This window comes from Schistocerca americana, chromosome 1, assembly GCF_021461395.2.
Source record: "Schistocerca americana isolate TAMUIC-IGC-003095 chromosome 1, iqSchAmer2.1, whole genome shotgun sequence".
In the NCBI taxonomy this organism is placed as follows: Eukaryota; Metazoa; Arthropoda; class Insecta; order Orthoptera; family Acrididae; genus Schistocerca; species Schistocerca americana.
This window is the reverse complement of record NC_060119.1, coordinates 1,078,751,973-1,078,772,540: the sequence shown is the minus strand read 5'-3', so window position 1 is coordinate 1,078,772,540 and position 20,568 is coordinate 1,078,751,973. Positions and strand designations below refer to the sequence as shown.

Sequence of the window (20,568 nt, the reverse complement as noted above, 5' to 3'; positions counted from 1 at the left end):
TCGTTGTGAAGACACATTTAGCTGACGCCAGACGGGAGGCAGGCGCATCCAGGTATACAGACTAGCGCCGAGAAGTCGCTGCTGCACTGGTCATCGCATTGTAGACCGGCGCCAATAAAGCACAGGATGGGCCCTTGTTAGGGAGGAAGACGACAAAAGAACTGTGAACGTTCTGCGAATTTCCGTGGGACAGGGAGACTGGCGCCCAGACATCCAGACTCTGTTTCAAAATATATTTGTGAAAGCACGAGGTTTTTAGCGAGTTTATGGCCATTCTTTGGAAACTTTGAAATGTATGCAACAGGGGAGATAACAAGCTGTTTATGGAGGGCTGTGCTTTCATCCTGAGCATTTTGTTAGCAAAAGACACGGAAAACGCGTGGGAAAGAGGCTGCGAAGCTGAATCATTTTTCCTTTTTCTCGCAATTAACTTTAAAGTCTCCGATTGGTTCAATCAGTGTTTGCAGAGCAAAGGCCGCTCTCCCAGCTAAGAATGCCGGGGTCGAGCTCATGATTGGCTTGTGTGAAAGTGGGGGGAGCCTAAAATGTAAATGTGCTTTTGGTACCGAGCTGAGGAGGAAGCGAGCAGAAAGGAAGAAGACTTTTGTACTGGCACTTCGCTAGTAAAGAACTGCAGGTCTCTACCTAAACGGTGAGATCTATGTCCTTTGCTAGTGTGCCACTTAGAGCCTGTGCCAGTCACCTTCTGAACTATCAGAGGTACTGCTTATATCATCATGCTCACAACGAGTGAAGTGCGGGTGTACTTATTTGTCTTGAGTCGGCTGTCTAAACATTTGACATATTCCGTCACGCACAGTCGTGGCACGGAGTCAAATTGGTTTGGCAGAGCAGCAAACGGGTCCACCTGCACACTGGAATCCACCGGGGTTTCAGAGACTCACAGGAAAGTACCTGCAATCCTAATTAAGTAAACGCAAGACCGCGTACTTACATTTTTCGGGAACGCGCCATTAATAACAGATTGCCGCCATCCACGACTTCAGACGCCGAATGCATTGTGGTGTGTCACCTTGACCAGCAGGAGGATAAAGTATTCGGTGCTGCGGTGTAGAGCTCCAATATATGTTTCTGAGCGCCCTGTTCTTTCGAACCATATTTTTCTTTTTGAATAGTAGAGTATAGATACTTGGTGGTGTTGCAGTTTTGTGCCATGACCCGGATTCACGTGTATGAAGTCAGATAAAGCGATTAGTGTTCTGGTTAGTGTCGTCTGTCGATCCCCAGGTGGTCACTTTGCGCACCACAGACCCCATGTTAGTAAAAGCGTTTGTTAAATAAAAAAATTTTTATGTAATGTTTCTTTCGTCATTTTTGTTTTCTTGTAATGTTAAGAATGAGTAAATCTAGTGCCATTTAGATCACAACTTCTCCCTGAGTTCTGATTAACAATTCCTTCCCATTTGATTATTACAGTCTTGATTAGAAACATAAGTAGAAGCTTTTTATTTTGTGTACCCTGCGAGGATCTCTTACTTTATTAAAGATAGCCTTTCAGTGTTACAGAGGGCAACTGGACTAGGGTAGTGTGTGAAGCAGCAGGAGCTACAGTGCCATGGTGGTGTAGTGGGTATCACATCTGCCTAGTAAGCAGGAGACACAGGTTCTAGTCCTGGCCATGGCACAAATTTCAATTCATTACTTCAGCTTCTATCTCTATCAAATCTAAAGTTCAGACTCAAATGTCTCTATGAAAATGTAATTCCATCAAACTGATATCACTAACTTTGAGTGTGCTGTAGTCTTTTTATGGAATTACAAAAATTACTCAGGAAAAGTAATATTTTTTCAAAGTTAAAAACTGCTCCAAGGTACAAAAAAGTCATATGCTAGACATTTTGTTCGAATCTAAATATGTTGCAACAGAGAAAATGTTGGCATACTGCATTGAATAGTGTAGTTATTAGGTTATTAGTATACTACGCACCAGTAATCAGTAAGTGGAATCAAACTGAGAAGAAGTGTTCTCAAAAACCTGTTACAAGTTACAAACATTTTAAAACAGATGGTATAGGCTAGTGGGTTTCAAACTTTTTGGGTCCATAGTTCCCTCGTCCTGAACATAAACATCTGCAGCTTCTTTTGACTTTTGACTCGAACTGTGGGGTGGATAAACTTAAGTTACGAAAAAAATGAGTACGAGAAGTAACTACCCTAGACGACTGAAAAACCGTAGCCTGGACAGACGAGTCTCGATTTTAACTGGTATGAGTGTGGCTCAGAAGCCGTGGACCCAGACCGTCAACAATGCACTGTACAAGCTGGTAATGGCTCCATAATGGTGTGGGCTGTGTTTACATGGAATGTTCTAGGTCCTCAGGTCTAACTGAACCGACCGTTGACTGGAAATGGTTAGGTTCGGCTACTTGGAGACCATTTGTAGCCGTTCATAGATTTAATGTGCCAAAACAACGATGGAATTTTATGAATTATAATGCACAATGTCATAGGACAACCACTGTTCACGATTGGTTTTGAAGAACTTTCTGGAGAGTTCGAGCGAATGATTTGGCCACCCAGATCGCTCGACGTGAATCTCATTGAACATTTATGAGACATAATCGAGAGGTTACTTAGTGTACAAAATCATCCACCGGAAACAGTTTCGCAATTATTGACGGATATAGAGGCAGCATGGCTCAATATTTCTGCATGGGACATCCAACGACTTGTTGAGTCCCTGCCTCGTTGAGCTGCCGCATTACGGTGGGTAAAAGGAGGCCCGACAAGTTATTAGGAGGTATTCCAAGATTTTTGTCACCATCGCCACCTCAGTGTATAACTTATTTGAAAAATATCTGACATTTTACCTTCCACAAAGCGCTGCATCTGAAGCCATAACAATATCCTCCAAAGAGTTTTAATATATTATACACCACTTAAATATGTAGGTATCGTAATATTTACAAACGCAGCAGGTTAACACAGCCTTATGTCTCACAACAAAAATAGTAGAAAATTAACTGCTTATTGTGGTTTCTAGTGTGCAGTCCTTTACATGATTCTAAACCCAGTCTCTAGATTGAAACACCGACCAGGACATATCACGTGTTTCTAGGTACATTATAGTCCAGGTGCAATACTCTCCCCTACACTTCATGTAAATCTGACGTTTGCTGGATGCCGCCTTAATGGTGTTGCAACTTTAACGGCCAGCGGTGTGCAGTTCATAAAATAAATTCATGGCATGTAGAGAATAATACAGTAAGACTCCGTTTTTACAGTTTCTAACACGCAATTAAAAAAAAAAACTGGACGTTTTAATTTCACAGAATGGGCATATGATTAGTGGAACAGAACAGTTCAAATTTGTGGGTGTTCAGATAGACAGTAAACTGTCATGGAAACCCCACGTTCAGGATCTTGTTCAAAGATTTAATGCTGCCATTTTTACTATTCGAACAGTATCTGAAGTAACTGATGGCTCGACACGAAAAGTAATCTACTTTGCTTATTTTCAGTCGCTTTTGACGTATGGTATATTTTGGGGTAACTCTTTCCATTCTCAACTGATATTTTTGTCTCAGATAGAGGCGGTTTGGGCAATAAGTGGTGTAAGTTCGCGAACCTCTTGTCGACCCCTGTTCATTAGTCTGGGTATTCTGACATTGGTCTCTCAATATATATACACATATACTTTGCTGTCGTTTCTTGTTAAAAATATCAGATTGTTCCCATGAATTAGCAACTTTCACTGAATTATACTAGGCAGAAATCCATCCTGCACTTGGATCCTTGACGCTTGTGCAGAAGGGTGTGCAGTACACTGCTGTATCCATTTTCAATAAGCTACCACAAGAATTCAGAAACATTAGCTGTAGTCCAAGCTCTTTCAAATCGAAACTGAAGAGTTTTCTCGTGGGTCACTCCTATTCTGCCGAGGAGTTCCTTGTAAAATTAACCTGATTCGTGTGTTATATTGTCGATTGCATTTACATAAACTTATGGCTTTTCTTCCTTTGGGTTCATAAACATTTCATTTTATCTGTTTTTATCTTTATGTTGTAATTTCATGTACTGACACTTTCCATGACCTTGGAGATTTGCTACTCAGTTTCGTCCTACGGGACTAGACGTGTAAAATAAAATGAGCTAACAAGACGTGGAATTGCAGATTCTGGGAAATAATGTGATTTTTTAGGGTAGAATAAGAGGGCGTCACGCATTAGCTACCTAGTGTCGAACAAATACTTTGATCGACGAAAGTAATGATCTGAGGTGTTCCATAAAGCGTAAGATCCCACAGCCTAGGTTAATTTTTAGGACGACAGGGGGAAGAGAATATACAGGGATACTATGCCGCTAAGCCTGATGTGAGTCGTTTCAAACCTGTTAGAAAGTCGCCCAAGGCACAGTTCGTGAGAGTAGACAATGACGATAAACACAGTCACCGACGTTGAACACATTGTCGAGTCCTGAAGAGCTACTCTCACACACAATAAATACCCAGCGTCCAGATATTCCGCGTATTGCACGTGCCGCAGGAGTTACCTGATGACCACACTCTGTCCACCCACTACCTACTAATGATTACTCTAATTCAAGTATAACTCTGTCTGCCAATATTCTATTGTCTAAGAATAATAGGTAACCTCTGAGAAAACAAACATGCGCTTATCATTATTTTTAGGGTTCTGTACCCCATTCGCTAAAAGCGGAACCCTTACAGAATCGCTTTGTTGTCCGATTGTCTGTCTCTCTGTTAAGGATCCTTTTTCTCAGGAACGGGTAGACGTATTAACTTGAAATTTGTTTCAGATATGAAGGTCAAAAATCCAATGGCGATGTAAAAAAATAAGGCTTCTAAATCAAGGCACTCAAAAGAAACGGCCATGTATGTTACATATTTCGATACTCGGAAACTCATGCATCAAAATCGACAGTGTACTTCCCGTTGTCCCAGAACCATGAAATTTGCCAAGAAGTAAGGTTTCACACTGCAACCAAAGGGAGGAATTGGAAGTTGTTAATTTGTAATTATATAACACTAAAAAAATATTTCTTTTGCCATTTGTTCAAATGGCTCTGAGCACTATGGTACTTAACATCTGAGGTCATCAGTCCCCTACACTTTGAACTACTTAAACCCAACTAACCTAAGGACATTATACATACCCATGCCTGAGACAGGATTCGAACCTGCGACCGTAGCAGCAGCACGGTTCCGGGCTTTTTCTTATCTCATTTTGTTCGTTATTGCTCGTTCTGTTCATTCGGGGTGGACGTGCCATGAGGCTTGTCCTATTTCATCATTGATCCATTAGCTCAGTTTTTCTTATTACAGAGGGCAGCTAACCCTCTGAACAACACGCTGAGCTACCGTGTCGGCAAAAGTGATTCACTCCATGCCAAAGAGGTTAACAGAAGTGATACATAGAAGATGGTTCAAATGGCTCTAAGCACTATGAGACTTCACATCTGAGGTCATCAGTCCCCTCGAACTTAGAACTACTCAAACCTAACTAACCTAAGGACATCATACACATCCATGACCGAGGCAGGATTCGAACCTATGACCGGAGCAGCAGCGCGGTTCCGGACTGAAGCGCCTAGAATCGCTCGGCCACAGTGGCCGGCTGCCATTTGTTATCCAACTTCAAACTTGAAATTAAAATATTCTCTAAAGTCTTGGCATCCCTGGGACCGATATCTCGCCAGTATCAGTGTTGATAGCAGGCAAAATTAGCCGAGACCATCGATTTCCGGAATGGATGAACTGCCTGTATACATAATTGAGATTGTGCGGAACGCTCAGTTAACGGGTCCTAGTCACAATTGGACAGTTTCTTTTGTTTTCAATCTTAATATGTGGTGGAAAGATTTTAAAAGCTTTGCAGCAAACATTTATTAATCATTTTTTAAGCTGCGACGTATTATTGGGACCGCTGATCCGTATAATTTGGAACAGTTTCTTCTTTTCACAGTCAAGAATACGAAATTACTATTTATTTATTACGATCTGGTTCGATTCTCTTAGAAAACCATCTTCAGATATTACGGCGATTTGTGTATCATGTGAAGCTAAACAGCTAACTGAATGTGATGCAAGGGTCATAACGCTGATGATGGTTGTTGAAGACAGGTGAAACCCGTCGTAATAATAACAAATTACAGAGAGACCGTCTTTTTGCAAGAACACAATTTTTGTATTGTTTAATACCCATACACGTGTCACCATAGTTGTGGCATCCTCAGTGGTTTTATTTTTTCATTTATTCTTCTTTTTTTACATTCTGTGTGCCCTGTGGCTGCCTTCAGAAATCAGTCGTAAATCTATATGTGATCATTGTTCTGTTAGACGTTTCCTGAATTGTAGTTGACTTTTATTTGCCTACATCTGAAACGTAATACGTACAGTGTAACGGGTGTGTAAGCTTCAGCAACATAGTAGGATCCGAAATTTACCAATGAGCAGGAGAAAGCGTCATTTTAAATATTAAAACAACAATGAAAACACATTTAGCAGGTAAATAAAAACCAAGCACAGTTTAGGACAAGTCAAATACAGCACTGTTGGCAGTACAGGGAACACATAATGCAAGAAAAGAAACAATAAAATGAGAATATCCCACTAATGTTCCACAACTGTTGTGAAACACGTTTAAGTATTAAATAAAACAAAAATTGTGCCCTTGCTTAAAGGTTGACGTCTTTAATTGATTATTATTTTCTTCAAGCGCGGAAACAGAGCTTAAAATTCCATTATGATAACAATCTTAATACATAGAAATGGCTTTGTGATGCAGACAATGAAAGAAACCTGCTGAAAATTAACAGTTATTATTGTAAAGAGATACTGCCATAAATTCAACTGGGACCCAAGCTACATAAATTTTATGATAATAAAATAATTGGTTGTAATGATTTAACGTGCTGCGTGTATGCGCTCTCTGACAGTTAATAAGTGAACATAGATCAGCTTCTCAAGAATGAAACTATATCACGACAAAAATTATCTTCTCGTTGTGGGAAAAATGAAAGCTGTAGTTTTCTGGAAGTAAGAAGACGCTCTTTCCACAAGGCGCTGTTGCGGAAATTTAGCGAACAGGCATTTGGGGACCACGAAGACAAGATGCGAGAAATTAGTGCTACTACGGTGGGCCGGGGTGGCGGAGCGGTTCTAGGCGCTACAGTCTGGAACCGCGCGACCGCTACGGTCGCAGGTTCGAATCCTGCTTCGGGCATGGATGTGTGTGATGTCCTTAGGTTAGTTAGGTTTAAGTAGTTCTAAGTTCGAGGGGACTGATGACCTCAGAAGTTAAGTCCCATAGTACTCAGAGCCATTTTACTACGGAGGCTTTTAGACAAACAGGAAAGGAAATCAGTAGTGGCGGTGTAAGGTATCCTCCGCCATGCACCGTACGGTGTTTTGCGGGGTGTGTATGTAGATTTAGTAAGGGGTTTAACATCCTAAGACGACGAGATTATTAAAGACAGTTCAGGGTCGGGTTGGACCAGGAATGTGAACTAAATAAGTGAGGTCCTCTGTCAAAGTATTCATCCTCGCATTTGGCATAAGCGATAAAGGAAAACCATATAAAAATCTGAATCAGGAATATAGGTTTAAGATTTAATGTCCTATCGACGACGATGCCGGGTAAAATCTAAGAACGATTACAAGGGACATATCTCGAATGCGTGACTACACGGCTCCAGATATCGATTCTGTTCACAGCGTTGACAACTATAAAGACAAAAGGTGACCGATATCGATTTTGTTTACAGCGTTGGTAACAACAACGGTAAAACATGAATGTCCTCCAGTTGTGAAATAAAATGTATTGTAACGTAATCTTATTCGTCATCGATATCTTTATCCTGGACAATTCCGCGTTATGTGTATGCAACTGGGAACAATCCTTTTTTCCCGTAGTGAGGTACACTGTATCACGAAAATTGCAGGGAGATTTCTTGCCCCGAAAGTGCAAATTGTGGAGGTACAGGCATTGAAAAACGAACAGTTCGTCTTTGCCTCTTGGTCGGCCCCCTCTTTTGATAAGAGGATTTGAGAGATTTTCTCATGCGTTTGATATTATGCGTGTGAACTGACGGATCTTCAGAAGACACGAATTCCACTGAAAGATTCACAAATTCGTGCTCAAATACTTCTTTCGTTAAACTATGGTACGACTTCCAGCCGTCGGTAATTATTTTGGTTCCTAACAAGATGAAGTGCCTGACTCAAGGCCACTAAATTTTTCTACCTATCGAATACATCTTACCAGCGAAACATTTCCAAGACTCCCTTTTCTATGCCTCCAAACACCCATATCTTTTCAAGATAGTTCTTCAAAAGTCGTCCTGTCCGGTATTTAAGAGTTGCGAATGCAATCCATCTACTTGTACAATAGTGTTTTCACTACCTACAGGAGCAGTCACATAACGTACCTCACAACAGAAACTACAGTAATGGCAAACGGTGTTGGTAGATATCCGTTTCTGAAGTTGTGTTTTCCGAAACAATACTCTGCTGTATCGTTAATTTAACGAACCACGTATTTTTTCTTATCGTAGTTCTTTTGCGGCATTTGTTGCAACATAATTGGAATTGGATGTCAGCATCACTCGTTTTCGTACCGGTCTTACGTATCGTTGGTCGGCAGCAGATGGTATTCCCAACACAATTTTGCACAGGGCTCAATCTCCGAATTAACTCACGGCATGTGAGAGTCATACAAGTCGGAAATGCACCGGTTTCGCTTATCTCTGTAAGACTACTGAAATTAGATGTTCAGCTGTCAGCGGATGTCGATCAGAAACGGTGACAAAACTGTCGCAACATTTTTGCAATTGCTACTGCAGCGCTACCAAGAGGCTGACCTGTACAAACAAAATCGGTATCATGCAGCAAATTCGACATCTGTAGCCGTGCCAGTCGCGTGTTCGATATATATCGTTTGCAAGTGTTCTTGCAAAGTACCCGAGATCATTAGGAAGCAGGCAAATGTTCAGACTGGACAAAGATCAGGAACGAAATCGACCATTTCCAAATCAAACAAACCTTCCCGGCATTAACCTTAACCGTTTGAGGAACACTATGGGGAAGCTGCATCTAACTGACAGGCGGGGAATCCGCACCAAACGAGTGTGTCTTATCACATTGCCACCATTTCTCAGTGGTGATCTACTGCAATCCTCAGCTTTCAACAACCTTAGTGATGGCGTTGCAACGGACGGGGAATTTTCAGTGACGTAATCAAACATTTCATTGCTTCATTCGCAGTGTTCTCTCAGAATGGTGCCAATATTATATCAGGTTTCAGTGGGAATTTCTTTGTGTTTTGCCTAGCCGAACGCATAGAGTGATTCAAAAAACAAGGGGAATATTTTTACAGGGTGAGAGACTTCAGTATGATGGGGAAGCAGCATTGTCCCCCGCATTGTTCAATACGGAGGCCACTTAGATTCTACAGTTCTTTGTTACATCAGTTATCGGATATCCTGGGTACTGTTCACCGTCCTACTATTTTTCATTGATGACATTTTACTGCGAATCATGAATGCTGCCATCACTTCAGATGACATTGCTTTTGACGCTTGAAAGACACTGGAGACTTTTCTCTCACGTTTGTCTTCACGGGACGTCCACAACTGTTATTCATTGGAACCAGTAGCGCTCCAACAGTCCATTCCCATTGAGAGAGACTACTGTTCCTCAATTACGTCTGGCGTATTTCACATATGAGCACACAGTACGCAACTTACTACTGTAAGCCGTTTAGCTTAACTTCAGAGAAAAAAAGTCGGGACACTAGTATGAACTACACCATAAAGATGCACTGTTACAGCACGCACAGTTAATCATTTTAACGTTTGGCCATCACTGTGACACAGACGTTATTGAATACTTTAGCATATTTATGAATAAAATAAAAGAATTTTTTTATTTTACGATATATCTGCCTTTCTACTGCGCTTTTCAGTTACAGATAATTATCATGAAATAAACAAAAACAAACTTACGGAATAAGGAGGAGATAAAGAGATGCCAGTTGAAGGAATAAGGAAGAGATAAATAGATGCCAGTTGTTTGCTGGACCACCATTACCATAAAAAATAAAACTTCTCCATTGTAGGAATTAATACCTTATTTGAGATCTCTTTCATAGTATTTCTTTTAAGCAAGTAAAACTTACATCGTCAGTAGGAAAGAAGAGCAGTGTGTGGTACATTACTACTATTGACGATGTAAGTTACATATTGGCGCCATTGGTTTTATATCGCCTTGCTGGTATAACTGTTTTATCATACCTGATGAAATGGATCTGGTTGTATAATAAGGAAATTTTATCAGTAGATCTTGGTGCTAAATCATGATGTTCTTTCAAATACTTACACGCTGTGAGACATTACCTTCTTGATATGTATTGGGTATCTGTGATTATATTAAACTGCTGATCTAACATTGGCGAGCGCTATACGAAATCTCATATATTTCTGTATATTCCTGTTTCTTTTCTTTAAAGAGCATTAATTTGACATGTTTCGATAGTTTTTGGTCTCAGTATTAAAGAAGCTATTTAAATCGTTTTGATTCTTTCTGTTTCAGAAGTTTTATTTCCGCGTAAGCCTCACGTACTTCATTTGTGAAGAAAAATATTTATTATAAAAAGCTCGTTGAATATCCTGAATATAATCATAAGAAAGATGTAAATTCAGTTGTTTGAATCAAAATGATGAAATTCATATTCATATTAATACTCTTGAAATATGTTGTCTGCTTGCGAAATACCGGTTGGAGTTATTATTTTTTAGTTGTCCCCTTAGTGCATGTATCAAGTGCCACACCACTCTCCTCAGGCTGAATGTCTGATAAACTCACGTAAGTATCAGAAAAATCCGCATCCAAAGGAATGAGTTTGACCCAATGATGTCCTATATAAGGCCCAGTATTCACCACATATTATTCATGCTCCTAACATTTTTAATAACACATCTGACTTTCATGAAATGAATTTGATACTTCTTAATAACGCATCTGACTTACATGAATTTAAATAAAGTAATTCTCTGACTCTTCATTCATAACATACAAAATTCTATGATGAGTGGTGCTACTGCTTGAAACAAAGGTGTTTCCTTCAATAAATATCATTCATTATCTCCACATAAAAAATGGACGTTGAATATGATTTCAAACACTGTTGATCACATTAAATATGAACCGTAAGCTCCGTCAGAAGATCAAGAATGAATTTAATTGAATTATTTGATGTGTGTTTGGATATAGGAAAAGGGGAAATAGGAACCATCAGATTCCTACCTCACGGTCACAAGACAAATTACCCTTCCAGAATAATGAATGTGCATTGCAGATATTAACAAAAAAACTGTACATATACATTGAAGCGGAAAGAAAAACTCTCGAACAGATAGAAATTAGCCTGCGTCTTGCCACCTGACTTCCCTACCATACCGGGGTGGAGCCATACTTTGCCTTAGCGAAAGATGGCACTGCAAGCGTCGTGGTTCCGATGACTGGCACTGGTCGGCGTGTCTTCTTCATATCGGTTCTGTATTTACGTACTTGTCTGGCAGTGGTTGAATCAGGACTTAACCTGCCCTATGCTGAAATAATTTTCCGAATAATCCTCAACAAATTTAAGTTAAACAGGACGACGGTTTGCGTCCAGATCAAGAGAAAAACCAAGCTTTAGACTTGTGCAAAATTCAAAACAAAATGAAGAAGAAAATTCTAACGGAAGGGTAAAAAACATATGATCCTGAGTGAAGCTCCTGAATAAACGTGCGCTTGGAGCCAACGATCTCCTAACACGGAACAGCAGACGAAAATTTTTCTAAGTCCTTTCCACTTTCTGTGATCATAAACTGGGTCTGTCAAATCCTATAGTTATGAACAGCATTTAGTCTGTCACAACTGAAGGGTATCTACTTGGCTGTGTGCTACAGCATATGGCCGATCTGCATTTGCTAATTACAAAGCAGAAGAACCTCGTATCTACTGCAAGCGCAGTCGGAAATAGGCCTGTTAATCACGTATAGCAGTCAGCCCGGCCCAGAAAATCAGAAAGTAGGAGTGACACAAGACTCTCACGTTGGGAATTATGATGTTATACATTCCCCCTCTTACTATCATTTCTCGTATACCTCTGCCAATCACAGGTCAAGGAACAGTGCAGAGAGTCTGTATTACAAAAAAATGTTTTACATTTTGTGCTTGCAAGGGAAGCGTCTCCTACAGCCCCTCTGTCATAATGTTTAAGCCAATCAGCATTACTTTTCCTGCACATTGATAAAGCCGAAACATTCTCACGTTCATATCGGAGTTTATCTATAAAAAAAAACGAAACTGAACTGCAGTGGTTATGGGTGAAATTCCACTGTTTCTCGGCTGAAATTCTCAATTTTGACTTCCCAGAGAACTGCCTCCCCAGGGTGGGGTGAGGAATGCTCTTTCCACCCTACAGTGCAGTAAAATTGCCATAACAAAGGTTTTTCCAAATTTTCGTTGTATACTCCAGAAGCAAAAACTACTTTATGCATGTGCAAGCTCACGGGTGATGGTCCTCTGCAAAACCTGTGTCTGTCTCAGTAGCCAGTGCCACCTAGAGGCGCTCTCCCCCCCCCCCCCCATCCCCCCTCCCCCCTGGCCGTTGTAAAAAAATACTGCTCTACTACAAAGTAAACTCATTGTAGCTAAAAGCTGAACTACACTTGTCATAAGACGTAGGAAGATGGTTATTGAATTAAAGAATAAAGAGATTAAGAATGAGAAAATGCGTGCCCATTCATTGACTGCTGACGCTAGTAACATAGCAGATTTGCATACCTCTCGATTTAATGTTGTGTTAAGCATTTAAAAGGTTGGTTTTATATGGTTAAAAACTATGAAAAACGGCTCCTACATCCACAATGTTTCTCATACTAATAAAATATGCCTACTGTTTCAGTATCACAGCAACATACGATAAACATTGAGTGGATATCTGTTTGTGTAATTCCTGTCAAATTTAGTTCTTGGGACTCTGTATGTTCTCAAAGTCGCGGACTGAGCTGCAGAAAAAGTGATAATGTTAGGACGTTGGTCCCTCTAGGATAAATGGGAAAGACATTTGCTTTCTAGATGGTGAAACATTAAAGTAAGGTTGCTTTATAGACGTAGAGGAGGGAAATACTACTTTTACACTAATGTAAAGAAATTTGGAACGGTGAAATAATAAATGTTAGACTTTATTCATTTCATTATGTCTCAAATATTTGAAACAAAAATACACAGAATTACGAAATATTACGAGTAATACTGTATTGTATTGTATGGAACCGGGGACCTAGAAACGACGGAGAGGTTTCGTCCCCGCCGTAGCCCTCAGTGGTTCACAACCCCACAACAGGCTACAGCAGTCCACTCACCCCTCCGCCGCCCCACACCGAACCCAGGGTTATTTTGCGGTTCGGCCCCCTGTGGACCCCCCCCCCCCCCTCCCCCTCCCGGCACGTCTCACACCAACACCAAACGAGTGTAACCTCAATGTTTGCGTGGTAGAGTAATTATGGTGTACGCGTACGTGGAGACAGTACTTGCGCAGCAATCGCCGACATAGTGAAACTGAGGCGGAATAGGGTGAAGCAGCTCGCTTTCGCCGAGGCAGATGGAAAACCACGTTAAAAACCATCCACAGACTGGCAGACCTCGGCACGCCTTCCCGCCCAGAAAGCAGTGCATTAGACCACACGGCTAACCGGGCGGGCTCACGAGTAATATTATTTACATAACCTTTGCATTCTCCTTAATAACAATACACCAACACTCTTCCTTTTAATGTTATTGACATTTGACCCGAGAAATGCTACAGTGGTCCTTTTTGGTTTTTAATAGCTGGAAAGTGAAATAATGTTCAGTGGGAACTGAACAAAAAAATGGTTCAAATGGCTCTGAGCACTATGGGACTTAACTGCTGTGGTCATCAGTCTCCTAGAACTTAGAACTACTTAAACCTAACTAACCTAAGGACATCACACACATCCATGCCCGAGGCAGGATTCGAACCTGCGACCGTAGTGGTCACGCGGTTCCAGACTGTAGCGCCTATAACCACGCGGCCACTCCGGCCGGCGGAACTGAACATCCAAGGAACTCAACTGCTGCATAAACTTATTAGATAACAAAGCGGATTACTATGACTGAAAGTATAAACGTACTAAAGGAGATTCGGACTACCTCCCTGTGGTTCGAGCTGAATCGCGTTTCACTGTGAAGCGAGTTGGCTGACGAGCGAGGTCATTAATAACTCCGGTCGGTGTCAACGTACAGCACCAGGGTCGTTGTTAGCTGTGGGATAATTTCTCGCGCGTGTCACCTTCAACTGTGCTTGCCGACGGTAGCAGCAGTAATATGGCGGACAACGAAAAGCGGACACTGGACCTTCAAGTTCCACTTTATTTTAAGGGTAAGAAACGACCTTCTATTGTCACACGAAGTGGCCCGGTTGCCAAATTGGGACGCCCTTAGAGCCATTGTCGGCAGCCTTGCAGCTTCAAGTGAATTCACCGAACCAGTGTCAGAGTTTTCTGGAAAAATGGGATCAGTCGTCTTGAGCCCAAATTCCACATATTCGACGCCAGTGCCACCATAGGTCAATGTCAAGTTAATATTCGAAACATGGATTTCCTGCCTGACTCCTCGTCATTCACTCACCACAGGAGCGTGGTTCTCTGCAGCAAGTAACCATTACAACATCACCAGAGGACGAGGGCCTACATTACACAGAACGATGTACGGAAGTACCGTATTCTGCTCAAGACGAAGTAGACTAGTACTGTGTTCCATAGCATCATTCATAAAACTGAAGTACATAACTTTTCACACAGATATGCACAATTTTTTTAACAATAAACAAAATTTTCTCAGGAATTCATTCAGCCCTAAGCAGCAAGGTGTCCACATTCTGGAGAGGGGATAGAAGACCCCTATAAAAAGTAACAGACGTCCAACCAGAAGATGATTATCACGGTACTCTAATGCAAAGACAGGGTAAAAACTAAAGAACTGCTTCTCAGAGTCAAACTTAGGGTCTGACGACAAGAGGCAGTGCATTGCTGGTAAGCACAATGCATTTGACCTTAACACTTTCTTCCATATATATATTAAAAAAAGAACATATAGAAGAGGGCTCTGCAATGGAACAAAGTGTAAGATTACTAATACTTATAGACAATCAAGAAATTATGTGGGACATGACAATTCTACAACATTTCTGAATTACAAACGATTATGGTCATATAACATGTAGTGAAGAAAATAGATTCCAAGCAAGAAAGAATAGAACTCACCAAGCAAGAAGTCAGAAACGGAGACTATGAGAATTAATTGATGTATAATACCAGATAAAATTAAGCAAAATGTTTATCATTATAGAAAATGAAAATGATATGGATATAAACGAAGTGAATATATATTTACCAGAGATAATTAGGTAAACAATGAATGATGGTGCAGGTATGAAGAAGGCCACGGATTAAAAAATATACATGATTACATTACAATTATCCTGGAATTTCGATGTTGTTGTTGTTGTCTTCAGTCCTGAGACTGGTTTGATGCAGCTCTCCATGCTACTCTGTCCTGTGCAAGCTTCTTCATCTCCCAGTACTTACTGCAACCTACATCCTTCTGAATCTGCTTAGTGTATTCATCTCTTGGTCTCCCTCTACGGTTTTTACCCTCCACGCTGCCCTCCAATGCTAAATTTGTGATCCGTTCATGCCTCAGAACATGTCCTACCAAGCGGTCCCTTCTTCTTGTCAAGTTGTGCCACAAACTCCTCTTCTCCCAAATTCTGTTCAAAATCTCCTCATTAGTTATGTGATCTACCCATCTAATCTTCAGCATTCTTCTGTAGCACCACATGGACCTTGCCATTGGTGGGTAGGCTTGCGTGCCTCAACGATACAGATGGCCGTACCGTAGGTGCAACCACAACGGAGGGGTATCTGTTGAGAGGCCAGACAAACGTGTGGTTCCTGAAGAGGGCAGCAGCCTTTTCAGTAGTTGCAGGGGCAACAATCTCGATGATTGACTGATCTGGCCTTGTAACACTAACCAAAACGGCCTTGCTGTGCTGGTACTGCGAACGGCTGAAAGCAAGGGGAAACTACAGCCGTAATTTTTCCCGAGGGCATGCAGCTTTACTGTATGGTTAAATACATCGAGAATAGATTTAAGTGGCATTTCGATAAGGCGATCAAAAACAAGTACAAAAAATATTAAACAGAAACTTTGGTTAGTTATCATATTTCTTTTATGTTTGCGTACTTCATGAGATGAGTGAGAAACACAAAAAATAGTAAAAATAAAAGCATTCCCGATTTAAAGCCAGATGAGATGCATGAAGCCATTCGAGCTACAAATAAAGGTAAGGTGCAGTTAGATGACATTTTATCAAAAGAGTTGGTTAAAGCTGTAGGAAAAATAATTACAAAGAACTTGCTATTCTCTGAACACGACACTTGCGTAACATTCTACGATCTTTATTATTTTTGGCAGTTAGGCTTTCTTCAGGCACAAAGATGAGTGTAGCTGTCAATTTTGTGAGATCAAAGATGCATCCAAAGAATTTTTAGATTGTATTTCAAAGATGACAATACAATTACACTGACTAACAAATTTTTTCGAACTCTCACTTCCATGACTTTTTCACTGATTTGTAGTGTTTTCGATCTGCTAATTTAAAATCTGAAATCGGTTTTGCTCTCCATCTTCTGGTTTCCATGCAATTCGAACTTTTTCCTTCCAGCCATTTGCGATAGGATTAATTTCTTATATATTTATGTTATCGGCAAGATTGTGACATTTTATCTTTTTTTTCTTTCTGATCTGGTGTCATTTCATCAGGGATACAAGAGACGTTTAGATAATTATCATCCAGAAAATTTATATTACATTTCTGTGTACAACTCCCTTATTCGTTAAAGACGCAAAATAAATTCCTTTGTGAGGCAAGCTTAGCTTATTCTCAGCAAACAAGACAAAACATCGGCCACCACATACGTACTGTATGTCACAACTGTGAGAAAATACTGCGTGAATCGTAAGCGTTTATCTTTCCGAATCCCCATGTCCTGGTGAGAAGCAATGGATTACACAACCGACTGCTACTTTTGTATCGTTAATGCCCTAATATCACCCTCAGTAATCAAACCTATTACGCACTCTGTTGAGCTATCACATCCAGTTTTTACATGATTTACTCCATCTGCAGTTGCGAACAGTGACCAAAACCCAGAGACAAGTGAAGAAAGTTACTTTGATGTGTATTCCTCTAATTCTTCACAGTCCTCCACTTTTCATCAGCTGTACCAGTTTGAGCTGAATGATCTTGTGCGTGATTTGGGTATCTCTACACTTGCAGCTGAAGTGTCAGCCTCTAAGTTGATTGCAAGAAAAATACGTGCTGATAGATACAGTAAAAGTGTCATTTTACCGAAAGTGGGAAGAGCCCTTTTCTTCATGTTTTACAGAGGAAAATAAGTTTGTTTGTTCCCATAATGTCTCAGGTCTCCCCAAGAATTAGATATTACATTGTGCTATCCAGATGAATGGCGTTTATGTGTGGACTATTGAAAGCGCAGTCTGAAATGTGTTCTACTATATAATGGAAATGTTTATGCAGCTGTTCCAGTTGGTCATTCTGTGTTTTTATAAGAGTAACACTATGACATGAAGGCTGCGATTAACTTACTAAAATACCCGGACCACAGCTGGACAATATTCGTGGACCTCAAAATCGTTAATTTGCTGCTAGACCAACAGAGAGGATTTAAAAAGTATCTCTGCTTTATTTGCATTTGGGACAGTCAAGTACAAGATAGATATTAGGACCAGAGGGAGTAGCCCATATTTGGGACTCTGTAAGCCGGCACGCCAAATGTTGTCAATGATCCAACTAACAGCCGAAAAAACGTAATTTTCCCGCAACTCCATGTCAAATTAGGTTTAATTAAATGCTTTTTTAAAGTATTACGTAGAGACTGTGACTACTTCCGACATGTGGTTAGTGCTGTTGTTAGTGCTCTTCCTGCTTTGTCTCTTGAGAAAATCAAGGCAAGAATGTTTAATGACTCCAGATTCGCTTGTACGTGATAAAAATTTTATCGCAAAGGTGAACATCAAGGTAAGATCTGCATGGGTGTCATTTGTGGTGGTAATGGAAAAATTTCTTGGTAATAAGAAAGCTGCTTACTACGAAAGTCTCATAATTGTTATGTTGTCAGTGTTTCATGTTCTGGGATGTAATATGAGTATCAAAGTCCATTTCCTATACAGTCATCTAGATGAATTCCCATCCAATTTAGGAGACGTTAGGGACGAGCAAGGTAAACTAAACTGTTCCATCGAGACCTCAAGGCTATGGAAGAGCGCTATCATGCGAGATGGGACAAACATACGACGATAGGCTGTTGCTTGAGTATTAAACGAGATCTCCCTGAAAAAGCCCACAAAAAGAAAAGCTTGAAACGAAAATTTCTGCCTCAGTAGAATGTGTTAATTAGTTATAAATCACTTTTATCTAACTGTAACCTTCTTTACGATAGTAGGTGTTTCAGTATGTACCAATGTTTAACTGGTGTTTCATTTAATTTTTATGATCCAGTTGAATTCTGGAGATTTAAATATTTATCCACCTACATTATGATTTAAAGATAAAACATGAAATATTGACTTTTGGCGTTTAAAAAAACTGGAGCTCTCAGAAAAAATTCGACATCAGCTCTTACATCATCACTCTTAAATTAAGTAAGAACAACTACTGAGAGCAATGCAACAAAAAATATGTTATTGACCAGTGATATTAATGTTTGCTGTAAGACAAAAGTGGAAAGAATTATTTCGATAAAAGTATCAAGTAAAAGTTATTTATCTCAGATAAAATATTTGACACAGTGAGTAAATGAACTACATGATAAATTCAACAATTATTCAGAAAAAAAATTGTCGAGAAAAATGTAATAAACTTTGTTGTCATGTTTCAAGAGCATGATTGAATAAGACGTCACTGTCTGTGCGTTTTTTATCTAAAAATTATGGAATTTATAATTGGCTGTCTGGGTACTGAACCCTTTCTGGATATTAGTGTTCTGACGGGTAGATTTAGTACCTTCAATAACGTTTAGTTTCTCGGTCAGATAATCATAAAGCAAGGGGCAGAGCATCTGTTAGTACATAAATTAGTGTCATAAAAATTTTTAGGCATTGTATTCACATGACGTGTAGAAGTAAAATAAAACGTTTATAAAAACTGGTTAGGCTACATGTCGCTGAAGAGGGACTCCGAAGTTCCGTCCTACACGCAATACCAGCATTACATCTGTTTAGCGACTGCAGTTTCACGAATGATATGGCGAACAACATTGACAAGGACCATACGTTCATCTCTCACCCCATATTCTCATACACGTCTACAATTATAATCCTAAGTACTTGTTTGTTATACGCTGCTTTTAGACTCTTGTACGGATCATATCCTTCGTATAATTTCTTAATAGTGCTCCGATTTTCACAAGCTGTAGTGTTGTTTATGAATGAGAAGGCCCTACGTGTTGTCTCCAAGAGTCGGATTGTATTGCGAAACAACGCTGAATGAAATGTTCCCTTCATTCCAAACGCGCTTGTATTTTTACTGTAATAACCCGGCGGGGAGGATTGCGTGCCTCAGCGATACAGATAGCCGTACCGTAGGTGCAACCACAAAGGAGGGGTATCTGTTGAGAGGTCAGACAAACGTGTGGTTCCTGAAGAGGGGCAGCAGCCTTTTCAGTAGTTGCAGGGGCAACAGTCTGGATGATTGACTGATCTGGCCCTGTAACACTAACCAAAACGGCCTTGCTGTGCTGGTACTGCGAACGGCTGAAAGCAAGGGGAAACTACAGCCGTCATTTTTCCCGAGGGCATGCAACTTAACTGTATGGTTAAATGAAGAGGGCGTCCTCTTGGGTAAAATATTCCGGAGGTAAAATAGTCCCCCATTCGGATCACTGGGCGGGGACTACTCAAGAGGACGTCGTTATCAGGAGAAAGAAAACGCGTTCTACGGATCAGAGCATGGAATGTCAACTCCCTTAATCGGGCAGGTAGGTTAGAAAATTTAAAAAGGGGAATGGATAGGTTAAAGATAGATATAGTGGAAATTAGTGAAGTTCGGTGGCAGGAGGAACAAGACTTTTGGTCAGGCGAAAACAGGGTTATAATTACAAAGTCAAATAGAGGTAAAGCAGGAGTAGGTTTAATAATGAATAAAAAAATAGGAGTGCGGGTAAGCTACTGCAAACAGCATAGTGAACGCATTATTGTGGCCAAGATAGACACGAAGCCCACGCCTGCTACAGTAGTACAAGTTTATATGTCAACTAGCTCTACAGATGACGAAGAAATTGAAGAAATGTATGATGAGATAAAGAAATTATTCAGATAGTGAAGGGAGACGAGAATTTAATAGTCATGGGCGACTGGAATTCGGTAGTTGGAAAAGGGAGAGAAGGAAACATAGTAGGTGAATATGGATTGGGGGTAAGAAATGAATGAGGAAGCCG

At 40.4% G+C, this 20,568-nt stretch overlaps 1 non-coding gene across 1 annotated transcript; it reads left to right on the top strand.

Annotated features, from left to right (window-relative positions):
* The first annotated feature begins 1,573 nt into the window (after nt 1-1,573).
* On the top strand, nt 1,574-1,645 carry Trnat-agu. Its single transcript has one exon. It is a non-coding gene; the product is annotated as a tRNA-Thr (tRNA).
* Nucleotides 1,646-20,568: the final 18,923 nt, after the last annotated feature.